The sequence below is a fragment of the Pinus tabuliformis genome, chromosome J (genome assembly GCF_031772625.1).
Source record: "Pinus tabuliformis cultivar Carrire ecotype Pingquan chromosome J, CPIR1, whole genome shotgun sequence".
Classification (NCBI taxonomy): domain Eukaryota; kingdom Viridiplantae; phylum Streptophyta; class Pinopsida; order Pinales; family Pinaceae; genus Pinus; species Pinus tabuliformis.
In genome coordinates, this window is record NC_142295.1 from 889,116,262 (window position 1) to 889,130,246 (window position 13,985).

The 13,985-nt window shown below is 34.3% G+C and overlaps 1 pseudogene; it reads right to left on the bottom strand.

Annotated features, from left to right (window-relative positions):
* Positions 1 to 4,913: 4,913 nt before the first annotated feature.
* Positions 4,914 to 12,977, bottom strand: LOC149229535 (oleoyl-acyl carrier protein thioesterase 1, chloroplastic pseudogene; annotated as a pseudogene).
* Between the last annotated feature and the right edge of the window lie 1,008 nt (positions 12,978 to 13,985).

Consider the following 13,985-nt stretch of genomic DNA (forward strand, 5'->3'; position numbering starts at 1 on the left):
TGAATATAGCCATCTATATATGTATATGTCTCTTCCATGACAAATGCGTCGATAATTTTATGCACATTCCATTCCTATGGTTATTGGTATGTTGAGTTGGTTTTACAAGTAAAGTTGAATTTACCAATGATATAACCTATTTGGTTTTCCTGTCAAATTAATCCTGAATAAGTATGAATTATCATGTGTTTGTCTTTTCCTTTCAAGTCATATATAGGAAGAAATATTCTATCTCACATTCGTTAGTTTTCATTCTTTTTTGTAATCGCTTGAATACTATTTTTTTAATATACTGTTGCATATTTGGGTTTGTTTTTCTTTTGAAAGACTCTATTCTAGGAATTGGATGCACAGTCTGACCGTTGCCGAGATTCTTGAATCTAGGTGTTGGGCAATTTATTGGGCTTAAATTGCTACATTACATTATCGACCAGGGAAAATCGTAAGCTTGTGATGATGCCAGCAAAATATATGTAGGAGTAGGCAACTAACTCTATGTCTAGCTAAATTATTTACGATTCAATATAATATGCAAGGGAAGAGGCTCCTAACTAAGGAGGTCCTGGTTGTCCTTCCCTACAGTATCATAGAGAAATCATTGATTACATAAAACTTGAAACTTGAAATGAAGACAAGAGAATGAACTTTAATTGTTGTTCAGATTCAAAGAGAGAGAAAGACTAACTTAGTCTCTTAATTGTCCTATCATGTACTAATCCAAACTAAACTAAGATTCATTCACAAGCATAAGAAATGAAATAACTTGAAACATAAACAAAAAAGAATGAATTTCAATTACCATATAAATCAATGGAGAGAGAGCCTAACTTAGACTCTTGGTATCTCCTCATATGATACTTGAAACATAAAAGCAAAAGATTGAATTTCAATTATCATGCAAATCAAATGGAGAGAGAGCCTAACTTAGACCCTTGGTTGTTCTCTCATATGCTGATAAGATTCTAATTTAAAACTCATTCATCAATCACAAACAAATCCTCAAACATCTAAGCAATTAAATGAAATAAGATCTAATATGAAATAACATGTTCCTTTGATCCTTCTAGAGTGAGCTCAATTCTCCTAAGAACAAAGTGACAAGCTATTCCATATACTACATTAAGGCAACTTATATCTAAAACTACATAATGAAAATATATGTAAAATGAAGCTTTATTCTATTCCATCATAAGTTGGATACAATGCTCCAAGAGTCCTCTCTTTGGAATGGAGGAGGTACTCCTATTTATACAATGAGATGAGATAACAAACTCATAATGATGATCGATTAATCTCTCTTTAGTTCCATACATTTCTCAACCATCTAGACACATAACCATATCCTCCATGATTTCCTCCATGAGGTCCATGATCTTCTCCATGATCTCATGATCTTTTCCATGAGGCTTATCTTATCAAATTCGAATTTGATCATTCAAGGCCACATAAAGATGCCCTGGAAGCTTTTTTTGTACCTACAGATGTCAACAAACTCATTCTAATTGTTAGCTATAAGTATAAGCATATTATTTTCTAAAGTTTAGCCATAAATCCACTTTAAAATGTTAAGAATTAATAAACTTTGGAAAATCACAGTTATAACCCAATAATGAGGTAAATGTAATGATGTGGAGGTGGAATGGAGGTGACATGAAGGTAAAATGTGAAGATATTGGTGAATAATGGAGTGAAAATAGGGACTATTTTGAGGCCCAACATCTCCCCCAAACTGAAGGTATTGCATGTCCTCATGCAATCTATTACATTACTTCTTGGTACTTAAGCTTTGGCTTAAACTCTACATGATATCATTTACTTAACTTTTGCAAATCGTTATTTTGATGAACTACAACTTGGTTGGTTCTTGTGTTTCAACCATATTTTGTTTGTTGCATTCAATGTATGATCTTTGCATATTGATAATGTGATTTTTATTGCAGAGTATTTTTGTTGGAATGCATCATGGTTGGTTCTTGTGTAACAACCATGATTGTATTGGCATCCAATTAACTTTTAAATACTTTTTTCAAAGCCATTTGTATGCTCATGTAATGCGTCATGGTTGGTTCTTGTGTAACAACCATGTTTGTGTTGGCATCCAATTAACTTTTAAATACTTTTGACAAAGCCATTTGTATGCTCATGTAATAGTGAATATATTTTGAAGGTAAGTGGGTTTTAGAATGTGATATATGAATGTGGATGTTATATGAATGTGACAAAGCATGTATGTAAATGTATCCTTCCCCTTAAACGGATGGTTTGGGCAGTTATGTGAAATGGGGAAAGGAAGGGGAAAGGAAGTGAAGTTTTTCCAAAAAATATTATTCTAACTTTTCAAGGAATTTAATGGTTAAAAGTTAGAAAATATCATACCTTAACTTACCCTTCCAAAAATGAATGAGAATTGTGCATGTGTGGCTGCAAAAACTGTTGTTTGTAGTCTTCTTTACTTGGTTGGGAAAATCATGCATGAATCATGCATGTTCAGCTGCCACAATTCTGCTCTGAAGCTTCTTCTTCAAGTTGTGGATGAAAGATGGATTGTATTGTCGTAATTTGAGGAGTCTACTGAACATGGCTGAAAGTTGTATCTTCTGCTGGATCCTCTGCTGCTAGATGATGAATCCGATGAGTCTGCTAAATATGGTTGAAAATCTATAAGGCTTGGAAGGTATACAAAATATAGAAGTTACATTTCCCTCCCAGCCTTATTGATTGACTTGTCCTCAAGTGATGACAAACTGAAAAACAATGAAAGGAAATTGGCTTCCTCTGCTACAAAATATGGGTCTTCAAGTCTTCAACGCTCGATGGCACAAATCTTACTATGCGATTAAATGTGTCGATGTCGAACATAGCAAGAAGTTGTTGACTTAGTGGCCGTTAATGAATGCCCCTAGCCAACACAAGAGCTCCCACCATTGATTCCAATGGGAGGCAGGATGCCTAACACATCTTTGTAGGTACGAATAAATTTGTTGTGGTCGAGTCACCTACAAGATCCAACGAACAAGGGATATTAATGTACTCCCATTGTTCATTGGCAAGAGTACTTGCCATTAAGGCATGCAAGCCTCTAGGTGTTTTTTTTATTTTTTGAATGATACTTAGACTCTTGGACTTTGACTCAAGCAGGTTTTTATTGGCGGAAATGAAGGGGATTGGTAATGACAAGGAAAATGGATGGATGTAAGGAAATGCATGATGTATGAATAAGAACTCTTGCTGTGAAAAATGGATATGGAAATGTCATGCTTACAATTGGTGGAATTCAAAATCTTTTTCAGAAAGGGAGGTGCAAGGTAGTGGTTGTGGACATGGATTTGTCTTCAGAATTTTTCATGAATTTAGTCTTTGGAAGACTAATTGTCGTCACAATGTAATCTCCTGAATGATCACTTTGTTATCCTGTAACCTGTAAAAAAACTTGGCAGAAAGAAAACATAAGTTTGTTCAAGAAGAATTGCGCATTTCCTTCATGATTCTTACGCAAAAATTTCATACCAAATAAAACAGATTTAGGAAAAATCAAAGTGTTGAAAGTAACTCAATTCATGATATCAATTTCAATCCATTCCTAAACACAACCATGAAAAATAATACTCCCTGTTTGTGTCAGATAACTCATGAAATGTACTGTTAAAAAAGATGGACATTAGAATTGTCTGTTGTGTTCTGCATATTAGTGCGTCATAAAGCATACAACAGAAAGATGTGATGAGTTAATCCTCCAATGTTTGATAAAGCGATTTGTGAAATTTGTTTCCAAGTATTCCATTTTTTTTATTTTCAAAGCTGTGTGAATTTTGTGAACTTTTTTTTTTTTTGAAACAACAAATTTTAAAAAAAAAATATTAAAATAAATGAAAACATAATTTGTTTTTGTTGTTTTTTTATGTTGATTTTATTTATTGTTTTAGATTTTTTTTAAACAACAAATTAAAATAAAATTTTTTAATTTATTATTTAAGTTGAAATGTTTTTTTTTTATAAAATCAACAAAATTTTATTTATTAAAATAAAGAAAAATTCTAAAATGAAGTTAGTTTTTTTTTTTTTTTTGTTATAAATAAATAAAATAAAAATAAGAAAATCCATTTTTTTAATTAAAAATAAAAATAAAATATTTTTTTTTTTTTGTGTTGTTTTGATTATTTTATTATCCAAAATATTAAATAAATAAAAAGGAAATTTTTATTTTTTTTTTTGTAATTTTTTTTATTCTAATCAACACACAAATTATTTTTTATTTTTATTTAAATAACAAATTAAAAAACAATTGTTTTAATTTATTATTTATGTTGATTTTTATTTTTTTAAGTTGATAAAAAAAACTAATTACAAATCGTTATTTTTTATTTTATCAACACACTCATTATTCGTTATTTTTATGGAAATAACAAATTAAAAACAAAACAATGTTGATTTTTTTAGATTTTTTTAGTTGTAAAAGAAAAAAAAAGAAAACTAATTAAATAAAAACCAACAAACCTTATTCAAATCTGATCTTCCCCTTAAAACCCGACGCTTCAAATGAATATCTGTTCTTAAGCATATTCAATGGATTATACGTACTCCAGTATCTTCTGCTGAGATTTCGGGCGTGCCATTATCTTCTGCTGAGATTTCGGGCGTGCCATTATCTTCTGCTGAGATTTTGCCGTCTCCGTTGGCATTTTTCCCTCCGCGACTTCTGCGTTTAGATTGGCTTCATCGTTCTTTGTAAGGGAAAGACGACGGATAACATCCAGAATAAAGCTTTGGGACGCAACTTCAAACATAAATCTCGTGGTTACATGTTTTCCTTGATTACATCGTCTGGTCAGCTGTTGTAATGTTAACGAGATCCCGCTGTATCCATGGCGAGGTTTTGGTGGACTTGATCCGCACTGAGGGACGGTAGATGGCGTTCAACCATTCTCCGTCAATCTTAGCATATGTAAGAATTCAAAGCCCTTATTATTCAATGAGTGACTGCCAGGACTTCTAATTGTTGCTGCTCCATTTGCGGACGTTGCATTTCCATTAGATTGAAAAGTACCATTTTCAACTGCACTACTATCAGATGGTTCAGATAGTAAACTTGTCAAAGACTCAACAATGTCATCTTTGCTGCATTCTCGCCTATAATCACGAGTTATCATTTCTAGCTCATGCGTATCTAAAACTTCTTGTGGCATGCTCTCCAGAACCCATCGGATGTATGTCACATTATTCACATGTTGATTCATATCCAGATCAGCTCTCCTAGGCATAAGACCAGATCATGAGTGTTGTGCAAGATCATCAAGCTTAGGTATCTTTTTAGAACTGTTATTATTTTCCTCCGGAAATGCCAGCCTGGGAGATTTTGGGCAATGAATCATGTATTCATCCCTCACATCATCAGTTACTCTATAAAGCCGTCTGGTATCCTGATTCATCATCACCCATATGCTCGTGGCTCGGCCAATGATGTTCTCTATGGTCGCATCCTTGAGAATCCAATTACGTCTTGTCCCAATTTTCCCCTCATTTTGGCACCATGTCTCGATTTCCGTTACGTCCCCCCAAGCGGGATACTTGTAGACCTTGATGTGCATGTGAGCGGCGACGCTTTCTCATGGTAGGCGTGGTGGACCCCCCATCAGTGGAGAACCCCACACTCTGGGCATGGTTGCATGCAACTTCCTGGAGCAGATTATTGATGGCCTCAATGGTGGTAGTGCGGTTAACTCCGACTTCATAGCAGCGAATGGTAAAGTTCTCCTTGTACGAGAGCCCATCGGGGCGAGGCCGTCGGGCCTCAGCCGATCCGCTAAGCTCAGCTGCTGCACTTCCTCGGAAAGTATGTCACCCTTGTATATAGTTCTTGCCTGCTTAAAAATAGTATTAGTACCAGATCCTTGATATCCAAGCAATAAAGGCTTTTGAACTTTCTTTGGCTCTAGGTATTCAGGAAGCAATCTGTTTGACTGATTATTCGCATCTGCTGCTATTGGCAAGGGATTTATGAAAGGGAAAGAGAGGAACGGTACCTTGCGCTTGCTACGATTCTTCTTCAATTTTGTTGAGGATACAGTCTTCCTCTATGATGTTTCACTTGTTCCAAAGAAACAAAAACAAAGAAATAGGTGTTGTGGCAAAGATCCAACAAATTGGTGTGCATAGCAAAAAAACTACAACCATTTCATATCCATTTGTTCGCCTTGTGACAGAAGATGGTATTGGGTTTATTCAATTAATGAAGACAAACCGATCAGGATCTCAGAAGGCAAAGAATTTAGTTTGAAAGGTTATTTTTTCATTTTTATTTTATTTTATTTTTTTTATTTTAATAAATAAATAAATAAAATAATGAAATTAAACCTATATCTAATAAAAATGGTTAGTTTGATTGGTTAGTTTTCAAAAAGTTGTTGTTTTTTTTTTTTTTTTAAATGTTTTGCATTTTTTTTAAATATTAAAACAAAAAATATGGTTAGTGTTTTTTTTTAAATATCTAAAAAAACAAAAACAAAAAATGGTTAGGTTTTTAAATATCTAAAAAAAACAAAAGATTTTTTTTTTAATAATAATAATATGTGTATATGATACATATATTATTATTATTTTGTGGAATTTTTTTTATTTTTTATTTTTTTATTTTTTTATTTTTTTTAAATCTAAAATTAAAAACTAAATTTTTTTATTTTTTAAATCTAAAATTAAAAAACTAAATTTCATCTAAAAATTTAAAGATGTTTTTTTTTTTCACAAAATTCTTTATTGTCTTTTTGCAAATTAGTTCTCCAGCAAGAGTATTTTTATTTGAACAAAATCAATAGATTTTCTGATCTTCCTGATCGCACGAAGCGCAGGAAGAGAGCATACTAATCGATTGATTTGTGTTTATTTATGCAGGGGGGGTTTCAAAAAGGATTGAATTTAAAACTAGCTAAATACTAAAACATAAGAAAACTCAAACTTAAACTCCTTTGTGAAGATCCTGCTGTCACCAGGTTTCACAAATTATTTTGTCTAAAGAAAAATACTAGTACTGAATTAAATTCCTAATGCCTAATCCCTTAGCACCATCCCCGGCAATGGCGCCAAAATGTTGGGCAATTTATTGGGCTTAAATTGCTGCATTAAATTATCGACCAGGGAAACTCGTAAGCTTGTGATGATGCCAGCAAAATATATGCAGGAGTAGGCAACTAACTCTATGTCTAGCTAAATTATTTACGATTCAATATAATATGCAAGGGAAGAGGCTCCTAACTAAGGAGGTCCTGGTTGTCCTTCCCTACAGTATCATAGAGAAATCATTGATTACATAAAACTAGAAACTTGAAATGAAGACAAGAGAATGAACTTTAATTGTTGTTCAGATTCAAAGAGAGAGAAAGACTAACTTAGTCTCTTAATTGTCCTCTCATGTACTAATCCAAACTAAACTAAGATTCATTCACAAGCATAAGAAATGAAATAACTTGAAACATAAACACAAAAGAATGAATTTCAATTACCATATAAATCAATGGAGAGAGAGCCTAACTTAGACTCTTGGTATCTCCTCATATGATACTTGAAAGATAAAAGCAAAAGAATTAATTTCAATTATCATGCAAATCAAATGGAGAGAGAGCCTAACTTAGACCCTTGGTTGTTCTCTCATATGCTGATAAGATTCTAATTTAAAACTCATTCATCAATCACAAACAAATCCTCAAACATCTAAGAAATTAAATGAAATAAGATCTAATATGAAATAACATGTTCCTTTGATCCTTCTAGAGTGAGCTAAATTCTCCTAAGAACAAAGTGACAAGCTATTCCATATACTACATTAAGGTAACTTATATCTAAAACTACATAATGAAAATATATGTAAAATGAAGCTTTATTCTATTCCATCATAAGTTGGATACAATGCTCCAAGAGTCCTCTCTTTGGAATGGAGGAGGTACTCCTATTTATACAATGAGATGAGATAACAAACTCATAATGATGATCCAATAATCTCTCTTTAGTTCCATACATTTCTCAACCATCTAGACACATAACCCTATCCTCCATGATTTCCTCCATGAGGTCCATGATCTTCTCCATGATCTCATGATCTTTTCCATGAGGCTTTATCTTATCAAATTCGAATTTGATCATTCAAGGCCACATGAAGATGCCCTGGAAGCTTCTTTTGTACCTACACATGTGAACAAACTCATTCTAATTGTTAGGTATAAGTATAAGCATATTATTTTCTAAAGTCTAGCCATAAATCCACTTAAAAATGTTAAGAATTAATAAACTTTGGAAAAGCACAGTTATAACCCAATAATGAGGTAAATGTAATGATGTGGAGGTGGAATGGAGGTGACATGAAAGTAAAATTTGAAGATATTGGTGAATAATGGGGTGAAAATAGGGACTATTTTGAGGCCCAACACTAGGCAGACATACTAATGCGTTCAGGAAGCATGGTATAGGTTCTCTACATTTAGCCTACTCATATTGTAATATGTAAATTCTCCTACAGCTTATTAGCTACACACCTAAATTAACTTACTTCTACTTTTTTACATTCTTTTTCTAACTGACACAGAATTAAAGAAAACACAAAATCCAATATCATAATATTTATTTCCTATTACATATTATGCCCAGATTAGCATTTAATTGAAACAATGAGAACATAATTAACTAATTTCATGTATGTGCCATTGCAATACTAAATTGTAATCAATTAATCTCTCCACCCTTCCAATGAGAACCTAGCAATCACGTCCAAGTATTCTCCCCCCAAGATCCTCTTTTCGCAACAACCAGTTATCTTTAATGTAGCTGTTTCTATTGCTTTGGCCTCAAGACTCTAGGTCTAGCCAGCAATGGTTTCTACTTCCTCTTGGGAAGTCTCTTAAATATTTTTTCCCACTGAAAGCTCTTTCATCTCAAGGAATTCCTTTCCTATCTTTCCCAGAAAAAGCGAGCCCCCTCCCTCCTTCTCCCTTCCCTTATGTAAGAGAAGAGTAGAGGAAGAGTAACTGTTTCTTTAACTAATAATTGATAATTGATGACTGTTGGGTAAAAGAGAGTTATTGATGTTTATCAGTAGTTATTTTTCAAAATTCCTATGGAATTGTACCACATCTTTCATAACTATTTATTTTATTAAATTAAACTATTGTTATTACTGAATCCATTTATTGTCTATTTCTCAAAAGTAAAAACAAGAGTTCATTTTCTCACTGTAAAGTAAAAACATGAAAGTAAAAGTAACTTAAAGTCTTGGGGTGTCACATCTTCCCCCTCTTAGTGGAACACCGTCCCCGGTGTTCATTCTTCCATCTATTCTCGGAATAATTCCGGATATGCCTCTTGCATGAAGTCTTTATCTTCCCAAGTGGCTTCCTCCGGGTTGAAGTGCTTCCATTGCACTTTAACCTGGATGATAGCTTGTTTCCGCAATGTTACTTCTCTGTGATCGAGTATGCACAGGGGTTCGACCAAGAATTCTCCTTCCGGTTCGACCTGTCACAATATCACTGTTATATAATTGACATGTACATAACCACTACATCCTTAAATAAGTAAGTTTTGTGTTATATATATATATATATATATATATATATATATATATATATATATATATGTATGTATGTATGTATGTATGTATGTATGTATTACATATATTTTTTTACCTAGAGTTCTTGCCAATTTATGAAATGTCTGGGGTCATACACATTCTTCTTTAAAAGGGAAACATGGAATACATTATGGACCTGAATGTGGCTGGGCAGGGCTAGTTGGTAGGCCATTGGCCTGATTCTGTCCAAAATTTGGAATGGGCAACAGAACTGGGGGGCCAACTTAGCACACTTTCCCCACCTCAACGTACTCCTCTTTGGTTTAATATACACATACATGTGATCTCCCACCTGAAATTCTCGGTAAATTCTCTTTTTATTAGCATACTTTTTCTTCCTGTCTTGGGCAGCCTTCAAATTTTGTCAAACCTTTTTCACGGTTTTATCCATTTCCTCCAACATATTTGGTCCCAATATCATTTCTTTCTTTGGACTATTCTAGTTTGCAGGTATGGTACATTTCGTTCCATAAAGTACTTCAAAATGACTCATTTTAAGTGACTCATGATACCCATTGTTGTACGCGAATTCTACCAGATGTAGATACTCTTCCCATTTCCTAGGTTGCTACATCACATACATGCACAACATGTCCTCTACCACTTGATTCACTTGCTTGGTTTTCCCATTAGTCTGGGGCTGATACGCATTGCTGAAGTGGATCTGTGTACCTAACCTGGTAAATAATGCTTTCCCAAAAGTAGAGGTAAACTTAACATCCCTATCAGATATTATGAATTTCGGCATACCATGTAGCCTAAAAATTTCCTTCATGAATATATTGGCTATTTGAGCCGTTTGATATGTGGATTTGACAGGTATGAGATGAGTTGTCTTGCTCAATTTATCTACCAAAACCATAATAGAATCATTCTATTTTTTAGATCACAATAAACCCGTTATAAAATCCAAAGTTATAGTATCCCATTTCCATTCAGGAATACATAGCAGTTGTAGCAATCCAGCAGGGTGATGGTGTTCTGCCTTGACTTGTTGACACTCTAGACATTTAGCTAGGTACTCGGCAATATCTTTTCTCATTCTAGGCCAGTAGCAGACTTTCTTAATAGCCATCAAACGTTTTTGATAGCCCGAGTGAGTAGTATAGGGGCTTCTGTGAAATTCATATAACATACTTTGCTTCAAGGAAAATTGATTAGGTACGTAAATACGATTTATGAACAAGAATAAGTTCTCAGAGTTAATACTATACTCCCTTTTCTTTGCAGAACCTTGTGCAAATTTTACTTTCTGCCATAGGTAGTTGTATTCAGGATCCCTCTCGGCTGCCTCCTTTAGTTGGTCCACAAAATTAAGTTCAACTTCACTAAAATAAATTTCATAAATGTGGTGCAGCTTCATACTTAACACATCTACCACCCTATTTTCTTTTCCTTTCAAATGATTGATTTAAAAATCAAATTCACTTAAGAATGCAGTGCATGGATCTTGGCGCACGTTTAAGGTAGGCTATTGAAAAAAACTGGTTAGGCTACTGTGGTCTGTTTTGAGCAGAAATCTTTTCCCCAATAAATAATGCCACCATACTTTCAAGGCGTGCACTACTACAGTTAGCTCCAAATCATAAGAAGAATATTTATGTTCATGTTCCTTGAGTTTACGGGATTTGTAAGTGATAACCTTGTCATTCTGCATTAAAACACCACCCACACCTTCTTTGCATGCGTCTGTGCAAACTATAAAATCCTCTTCAGGATCTGTAATTTTTAATATCGGAGTTGTGGTGAGAAAATTCTTCAACTTATCAAAACATTCTTAACAGGCTTCCGACCATTTGAAAGTTGTTCCCTTCTTTTGTAAGGAAGTAATTGGGTAAGCAACCTTGGAAAATCCCCTTATAAATCTTCTATAATAACCTGCAAGTCCCATAAAAGAACGTATGTCCTTCACATTGGCTGGAACAGGCCAATTCATAATGGTATTTATTTTCTCCAGGTCGACTGCTATACCTTCAGAGGATGTAACGTGCCCTAGGTATTGGATCTGATCTTTATAGAAATCACACTTGCTGAATTTAACAAAACACTGAATTTCTCTTAAGGTTTGCAGTACTATGCAATGGTGTTCTTTATGTTCTTCAATACTTTTGGAGTATACGAGAATGTCATCAATGAATATAAGGGCAAATTTATCGAAATAAGAATGAAAAACTCCATTCATCATGCTCATGAAGGTTGATGGGGCATTAGTAAGACCAAATGGCAAGACTACAAACTCGTAGTGGCCATAGCAGGTTCTAAAAGAAGTCTTGAAGATATCTTCATCTTTAATTCAAATTTGGTGATATCGAGATCTTAAGTCAATCTTTGAAAATACCACCGCTCCTTTAACCTGATCAAATAGGTCATCGATCCGGGGTAAGGGATACTTATTCTTTATGGTTAACTTGTTCAGTTGTGAGAAATATATGCACAGCCGCAAAGTACCATCCTTCTTTCTTACAAACAGAACCAGGGCTCCCCAAGGGGATACACTGGGTCGGATATACCCTTTATCTAGCAACTCCTATAGCTGGATTTTTAATTCAGTTAACTTAGGAAACACTCATTCTATAGGGTGCCTTTGATAATGGTGCCGGTCCAGGAATATCTTCTGGAAACACATATTTAAATTCTTGTATAACGGGTATTTCTTCTAATGCTAACACTTTATCTTTGGAGTTTTTCCATCGCACTTGAACCACATAGATTTGACAACCCTTATGCATACATCATGCTAGTTGGTGGGCTATAATAGATCGCAACTTGAATTCTCTCTTAACACCCTGAATCTCTATTCTAGTACCACCATTAGACAAAAAATCAATGGTCTTATCTTTACAGTTTACTAAGGCCCACTATCTCTCCAACTAGTCCATGCCTATCAAGACATCATAAGAGCCTAATGGTAATATATTTAAATCTATCCTAATTTGTTGTTCTGCTAATTTTATTTCACAACCCTCTACTTTTGCACAGACCCTTCTTTTTGCACCGGTAGCTAATTGAACCAACCAAGGGTTATTAAATTTTGAACTTTTTAGATGGCATTCATCAACTATTCTGGCACTGACATAGCTCAAACTAGTGCCTGGATCTATTAAAATGGAAATAGGATGATCATATATTTTACTTTTAAGTTAAACCATTGAAGGTTGATAATACGGTTGGCGATCTTCTAATACTGCATTGATTCGAGGTATGTTTTGTGCCATGTCACCCACAGTAGAAGCTTCATGAATATTTGCAACAGGTTCTGCTCTTCCTCTATGAGGACAGTTCTTGTAGTAATGGGGTTCCCCGCAGCCCCAGCACTGCAACGGCAGTCGAGGAACCTGACTGGTTTCCAACTTACTTGATGCCTCATTTTGTCTTATATTGTTCTAAGGTCTGTAATTCTATTGATTTCGATTAACAGGTCCATTTGGTACTTTGCGTCCTGGGAATTTGTTTCTTGAATTCTTCATGTTCTTATTATTTGTAAAATTTTTCTGCCCCTTCTTACTTGGCCAATTCTTATGCACTTCACCTTTCTGTCTCATTTGCTGGTAGTAGATCTGAGCTTTTCGGACTCCTTCATCCATCATTTTTGGGTTATCAAATTCCAGTTTCTCTTTCATGAAGGCAAGCAGGCTGCTGATAAAATGTTGGACTTTAGCCTTTTCTTCTCAAATATAAGGGATGTATCTTAATAGTGATGTGAATTTAGTTATAAATTCATCCATAGTTTGTTGTCCTAGTTTCAAGTCATGAAACTCTTTTGCTTTATCATCATAAAATTGCTCAGTCAGATATCTATCCTTAAAATGCTTTTGAAATTTCTCCTAGGTAACCTCTTGCTCATTAATTTCCTTAATTGTTTTAATTTCTTCCCACCACAAGGTGGCTTTGCCTTGTAACTGATAGATTGCTAGCCTTGCTCTCAAATTTTCATCATATTTGTATATTTGGAAATATTTATTCATCTTAATAAGCCAGGCCTCTGCCGCTTCTTCCGTTTCACCGTTATAGTTTGGTGGTTTGATATTTTTGAATTCTCCCTGAAGTTTTGTCTTCTATCTTTTTAATCCCTTTTTGCTGGAACCATTATTTGACTCTTCCTCATTACCAGTTTGTCCCCATTCTGATTCTTGATGTTGTTCTTACTGTCTGTGTGTTTCTGTTATGTTTTCTTCTCCTTGACTACGGTATGGATTCCTCTGATTCTGTCTATCTGATAAAATTTTCATAATTTTCTCTTGTTGCAAACGTAGTCTTTCATTGTCCGTGTGCAGGTTCTGCATTTCTGTCCTTAATTGCTGGACTGTTTCTAGTAAAGCAGCATTGGTGCCAACATTTGTTTCTCCCAATTGAACCCATAGTTCTGGGTTACGTT